This window comes from Lynx rufus, unplaced genomic scaffold, assembly GCF_022079265.1.
Source record: "Lynx rufus isolate CCGP_SWC_20201006 ecotype Redwood Valley unplaced genomic scaffold, mLynRuf1.p SCAF_16, whole genome shotgun sequence".
NCBI classification, from domain to species: domain Eukaryota; kingdom Metazoa; phylum Chordata; class Mammalia; order Carnivora; family Felidae; genus Lynx; species Lynx rufus.
In genome coordinates this window covers 40219675-40225573 of record NW_025814830.1, presented here as the reverse complement: position 1 = coordinate 40225573, position 5899 = coordinate 40219675, and the positions used below count along the sequence as shown (strand labels likewise).

General features: G+C 45.3%; 1 pseudogene; it reads left to right on the top strand.

Annotated features, from left to right (window-relative positions):
- The first annotated feature begins 1971 nt into the window (after nucleotides 1-1971).
- On the top strand, nucleotides 1972-2570 carry LOC124511940 (peroxiredoxin-1-like; annotated as a pseudogene).
- Nucleotides 2571-5899: the final 3329 nt, after the last annotated feature.

Sequence of the window (5899 nt, the reverse complement as noted above, 5' to 3'; positions counted from 1 at the left end):
TGCACTTCTGCATTTTATTTTATTTTTTAAGTTTATTTAAAAAAATTTTTTTTTAACGTTTATTTATTTTTGAGACAGAGAGAGACAGAGCATGAACGGGGGAGGGTCAGAGAGAGGGAGACACAGAATCTGAAACAGGCCCCAGGCTCTAAGCCATCAGCACAGAGCCCGACGCGGGGCTTGAACTCACGAACCGCGAGATCATGACCTGAGCCAAAGTCGGACGCTTAACCGACTGAGCCACCCAGGCGCCCCTAAGTTTATTTATTTATTTTGAGAGAGAGAGAGAGAGAGAGCACGAGAGGAGGAAGGCAGAAAGAGGGGGGAAGAGAGAGCATCCCAAGCTGGCTCCTGTGCTGTCAGCGTGGAGCCCAATGGGGGGCTCGAACTCATGAACTATGACATCATGACCTCAGCTGAGACCTGAAACCAAGAGTCGTACACTTAACTGACGGAGCCACCCAGGCACCCCTACCTCTGCATTAAATTTTTTTATTTTTGCAGAATATTTTTTTAAATCCCAGATAACATGTCACTTCTCCTATAAATATTTCAGTCTACATCTCTGAGACATTTTTAAAACATGACTATCATCCCATTATGTAATGATGCCTAATAAAATTCACAATAATTCCTCAATATCATCCAATGGCTAGGCCATATTTTTAAAGATATCTTTTTTACACAGGGCACCGGAGTGGCTCATTTGGTTAAGCGTCGGACTTCAGCTCAGGTCATGATCTCAGGGTCCGTGAGTTCAAGCCCCACTGAACTGTGCTGACAGCACAGAGCCTGGAGCCTTTTTCAGACTCTGTGTGTCCCCCTCTCTCTGCCCCTCCCTGGCTTGCACTCTCTCTCTCTCAAAAATAAGTAAACATTAAAAATAAATGTCTTTTTTACAATTAGTTCATTTGAATCAGGATCCTGGCAAAAGTCACAGTTCACATTGGGCTGTTATGTCCCTTAAGTCTCCATAACAGTCTCCCCACCCCTTTTTGTTTAGCTCTTTGAAATAGAACTGTACATATTTATTTATTTATTTAACGTTTATTTATTTTTGAGACAAAGAGAGAGCATGAACGGGGGAGGGGCAGAGAGAGAGGGAGACACAGAATCAGAAGCAGGCTCCGGGCTCTGAGCCATCAGCCCAGAGCCTGACACAGGGCTCGAACTCATGGACCACGAGATCATGACCTGAGCTGAAGTCGGACGCTTAACCGACTGAGCCACCCAGGCGCCCCTAACTGTACATATTTAAAGTATACAATTTGATGATGAGTTTTGGCATATGCTGTGAAACCATCAACACAGTCAAGATAATGAACAGATCCTCTTTTCTCTAATTTGATATAATCCCATTCTATTTTGATATTTTTTTTAAGACACTGGATTATTTGTCCTGTTGGAGGTCTTATGTTTTGTATTTGGTCAAATGCATCCTCGCCGTGTCATGTAACATGTACCTCTATCCTAGATGTGACACAAACAAGTCCTCAGATCCAGAGGCTTGATTTGATTCAGGTTCATTTTTTTTTTAGGCAAAATATTTCATATGTGGTACTATTTCCTGCAACATCATATCTGGAAGCAAGAAATTCGTCAGCTCTATTAGAATACTAAGATACAGTTAGTGTCACCCGATCCCCCATTATCAAGTTCTCCAGCAGCCTTTTACCTTGTGGTTTTAGCACCGTAGATGACGGCTGCCCAGATCCATAACATTAGGGCAAACAACAAACATTTATGAAGCACTCCCATGTGCCAGGTACTCTGCTCAGCACTGGGGACACAAATAAATATGTTTCCTGCCCTCGGGTGCCTGGCTGGCTCAGTTGGTAGAGCATGCAACTCTTGATCTTGGGGTTGTGAGATGAAGCCCCATGTGTGGTGTAGAGTTTACTTAAAAAAATTAAGGCATCTTCTTCCTGATTGGTCTTTGGTGCATTCTGTCTCAGAGCTGCTGACAGCAAGATGTCTTGAGGAAATGCCAAAACTGGGCATCCCGCCCCCAACTTCAAAGCCACGGCTGTTATGCCAGATGGTCAGTTCAAAGACATCAGTCCGTCTGACTACAAAGGAAAATACATTTTGTTCTTCTTTTACCCTCTTGACTTCACCTTTGTGTGCCCCAAGGAGACCATTGCTTTCAGTGACAGGGCAGGAGAATGTAAGAAACTTGATTGCCAAGTGATTGGTGCCTCTGTGGATTCTCATTTCTGTCACCTAAAAGGGAGCCATGCACCCAAGAAATAAGGAGGACTGGGACCCACAAACATTCCCTTGGTATCAGACCCCAAGGTAACATCGCTCAGGACTATGGAGTCTTAAAGGCTAACGAAGGCATCTCGTTTAGGGGCCTCTTTATCATTGACGATGAAGGTATCCTTCGGCAGATCACCGTGAATGACCTTCCCATCGGCGTTTCTGTGGATGAGACTCTGAGAGTGGTTCAAGCCTTCCAGTTTACTGACAAGCATGAGGAAGTACGCCCAGCTGGCTGAAAGCTTGGCAGTGCTAGCATCAAGCCTGATGTCCAGAAAAGCAAAAAATATTTCTCTAAGCAGAAGTGAGCACTGGCTCATTTTGGGGCCGGGCTGCAGTGGGGGGCCATGAAAACAGAATCTCTTTTGTATTATTGTCATGCTTAAAACACAAGACTTCAGACTCAGTGCAGAAGTGGTAGGAGACAGGACAGGCCTTTCCTTCAGGGGTTGAGGGGGCCCGCCTTTCTTCCTCTGGAGAGAATGGCCTGAGCTGTGCTACGAGGGTAGGCCAACTGATCTGTATGGTAGTGGGGCATCCCTTTGGATCTTTTGCCGTTTCTATTAAACTTGAACCGAGACGATAATATAATAATAATAATAATTTTTTTTAAAATGTGTCTTGCCCTAAGAAGCTCAGAGGTAATGAGGGATGCAGACAGGTAAACATTATCCATTTATTTATTAAATATTTATTGAATGCTAACTATGTACCAGGCATTGTGCTAAATGCCCGTAATTGCAATATGTGGTATCATCAAGAAGATAGCTACCATGTTTTGAAGCTCAGCATACTCTGCATGCCTTCTCTCACTGGGCCTCGTACCTCCCTTTGGGTGTTACCACTACATCCATTTCACCGACGTGGAAACAGAAGCTCAGAGTAGTGACAAGATTTGTCCAGGGTTACACAGTACAAGTGATAGAACTGGAATCTGAGCCCAGGACCACTGGCCTCCAAAGCCTCTTAATCTCCATGCTACGCTGCTAGGGTCAGGGCAGGCTTTATTTATAGGTACCATTTTAACTGAGAGGCAAACCTTGCTTAATTGAGCAAGGATTGATCTGTCAAGTTGACCTGAAATTCCGGGCCCCAGGGCAGCCGGGAGAAGGTGGTAAGGGCATGGCTGGAGCTGGTGATTGTTCAGCCAGGCTGGGGCTTCAGTGCATCAAGAGGTGGGGTGGGGTAATGATGAGAGCTAAAACCAGAGGGGTGGGCCCTGGTGGGGGTGGGGGGGTCATGTGGTTCTCCAACCTGCCTACAGAGCAGAATGTATTATACCCATTTTCCAGAAGAGGTGACTGAGGCCCAGAGAGATGAACAACCAGGTCATAGCAGAGTAGGCTTGAGGCTGGTGATCGGGCTCCAACACCAGTATGACAAAATGGTTCCCAGCATGGAACTGGCATGGATAGGTGCTCACTGCCTGAGCCTGAATCCTGCTCCTCCACCGGCTAGTTATAAGCCTTTGAAGGAGTCAAACTCTCTTTGGTTCTCAATTTTCTCATCTGCGCAAATGGGGATAACAGCAGCACCTACCTGGTTGGGTGGTCTTGAGAATTGGGTGAAATAACCTAGGTAAATGTGGCAGACAAGAAGTACTAAATGAACATTAACTATTACAATTTCCACATTTCACGATGCTCAGGGTTTCCCTCAGTGCAGTCTGTGGGCAGCGGGCTCCCTCCAGCCTCTCACGCTCTCCCAGGCCTGCTGAAAGCGGGGGAGCTCCATAGCTGGCTGTGTGCCCTCTGTTTGCACCGATGTCTTTTTACCCGGTAACTCAGGAATGACAGATAAGCTGCTGCAGAACTGCTGTCCAGGCGGGCCCCAAAGACCTGTCTCCCACCTTCCAGCAGAAAAGGCCCCTCGCCTCCTCTCAGAGCCAAGGACACTACCCAGAGGGGATGGAGAGAGAAATCCCCTCCTACTCTTACCTTCACCTTTGACAAGGCCACCCTCCAGCTCTGCCAATGAAATCTTGTCTCTAAAATGACTCAGCTGGCCTGGAAGGATTCTTTAGTTTCCTTCTGCCTCTAAAAACCATGACTTTGGGGTGCCTGGGTGGCTCAGTCGGTTAAGCATCCAACTTCAGCTTCGGCTCAGGTCATGATCTCCAGGTTTGTGAGTTCAAGCCCTGCATTGGGCTCTCTGCTGTCAGCTCAAACCACCGTTTCAGATCCTCTGTCCTCCTCTCTCTCTCTGCCCCTCCCCCCTCGCACTCTTTCTCAAAAATAAACACTAAAAAAAATAGGGGCGCCTGGGTGGCTCGGTCGGTTAAGTGTCCGACTTCAGCTCAGGTCATGATCTCACGGTCCGTGGGTTCGAGCCCTGCGTCGGGCTCTGTGCTGACAGCCTGGAGCCTGTTTCAGATTCTGTGTCTCCCTCTCTCTGTGACCCTCCCCCGTTCATGCTCTGTCTCTCTCTGTCTCAAAAATGAATAAACGTTAAAAAAAAAAAAAATTTTTAAAAAAAACTACCAAATTTATAAAAAAAAATAAATAAATAAAAAATAAACACTAAAAAAAATAAAAATGAAAATAATAAAAACAATGACTTTGAGCTTCTTGAGATAGGAAATTGGGTCATGGGCCAGGTTCACGTTTCCTTCTTTTGGAGGCCAGGGGTTCTCAAGTGAGTGACATTTATGGAATGGTGCTGTTGCCTTTTGCTTTCAGTTTTTAGATTTAACCTCCAGACAAAGCACAGAAGACTTAATTATAGTCACAGAACAAAATATAAGTATTATGAATAATATATAACTATTAAAAATTGGGTTGGCGTGCCTGGGTGGCTCAGTCAGTTGGGCGTCTGACTTCGGTGCAGGTCATGATCTCACAGTCTGTGGGTCTGAGCCCCATGTCGGGCTCTGTGCTGATAGTTCAGAGCCTGGAGCTGCCGTCTCCCTCTCTCTCTGCCCCTCCCCTGCTTCTTGCACTGTCTCTCTCTCTCAAAAATAAACATTAAAATCTTTTTTCAAAATTGGATAAAAAAATTGGGAGTTGTTTGAGAGGGAAACTGGGACAGTTGTGAGGACACCAAATCCTCATCTTCCCACAGATATTTCTATGAAGAGGGAAATTTGGGGTGACTGGCGAGTGCACAATTACCTGTTATATTATGTTTTGTAACATATATATATTTCTTCTTCTTTTTTTTATATATTTATTCTTCTAAAAAAAATCAAATATTATCTCTTTAAAAGATAAAGAAAATATAAGGGGCACCCAACTGGCTCCATTGATAGAGAATGTGACTCTCGATCTTGGGGTCATAAGTTCATCTGGGGCACCTGGTGGTTCAGTCGGTTAAGCATCTGACTTCGGCTCAAGTCATGATCTCACGGTTTGTGCTGACAGCTCAGAGCCTGGAGCCTGCTTCAGATTCTGCTCCCTCTCTCTCTCTGCCCCTTCCCTGCTTGCGTTCTGTCTCTCTCTCTCTCTCTCTCTCTCTCTCTCTCTCTCTCAAAAATAAACATTAAAAAAATTTACAAAAAAATTATAAAAGTAAAAAAATAAAATAAAATCTGAGGGGGGGGCGTGCCTGGGTGGCTCAGTTAAGCAACTGACTCGTGGTTTCAGCTCAGTTTATGATCTCACGATTCGTGAGTCTGAGCCTCACGTGGGGCTCTACACTG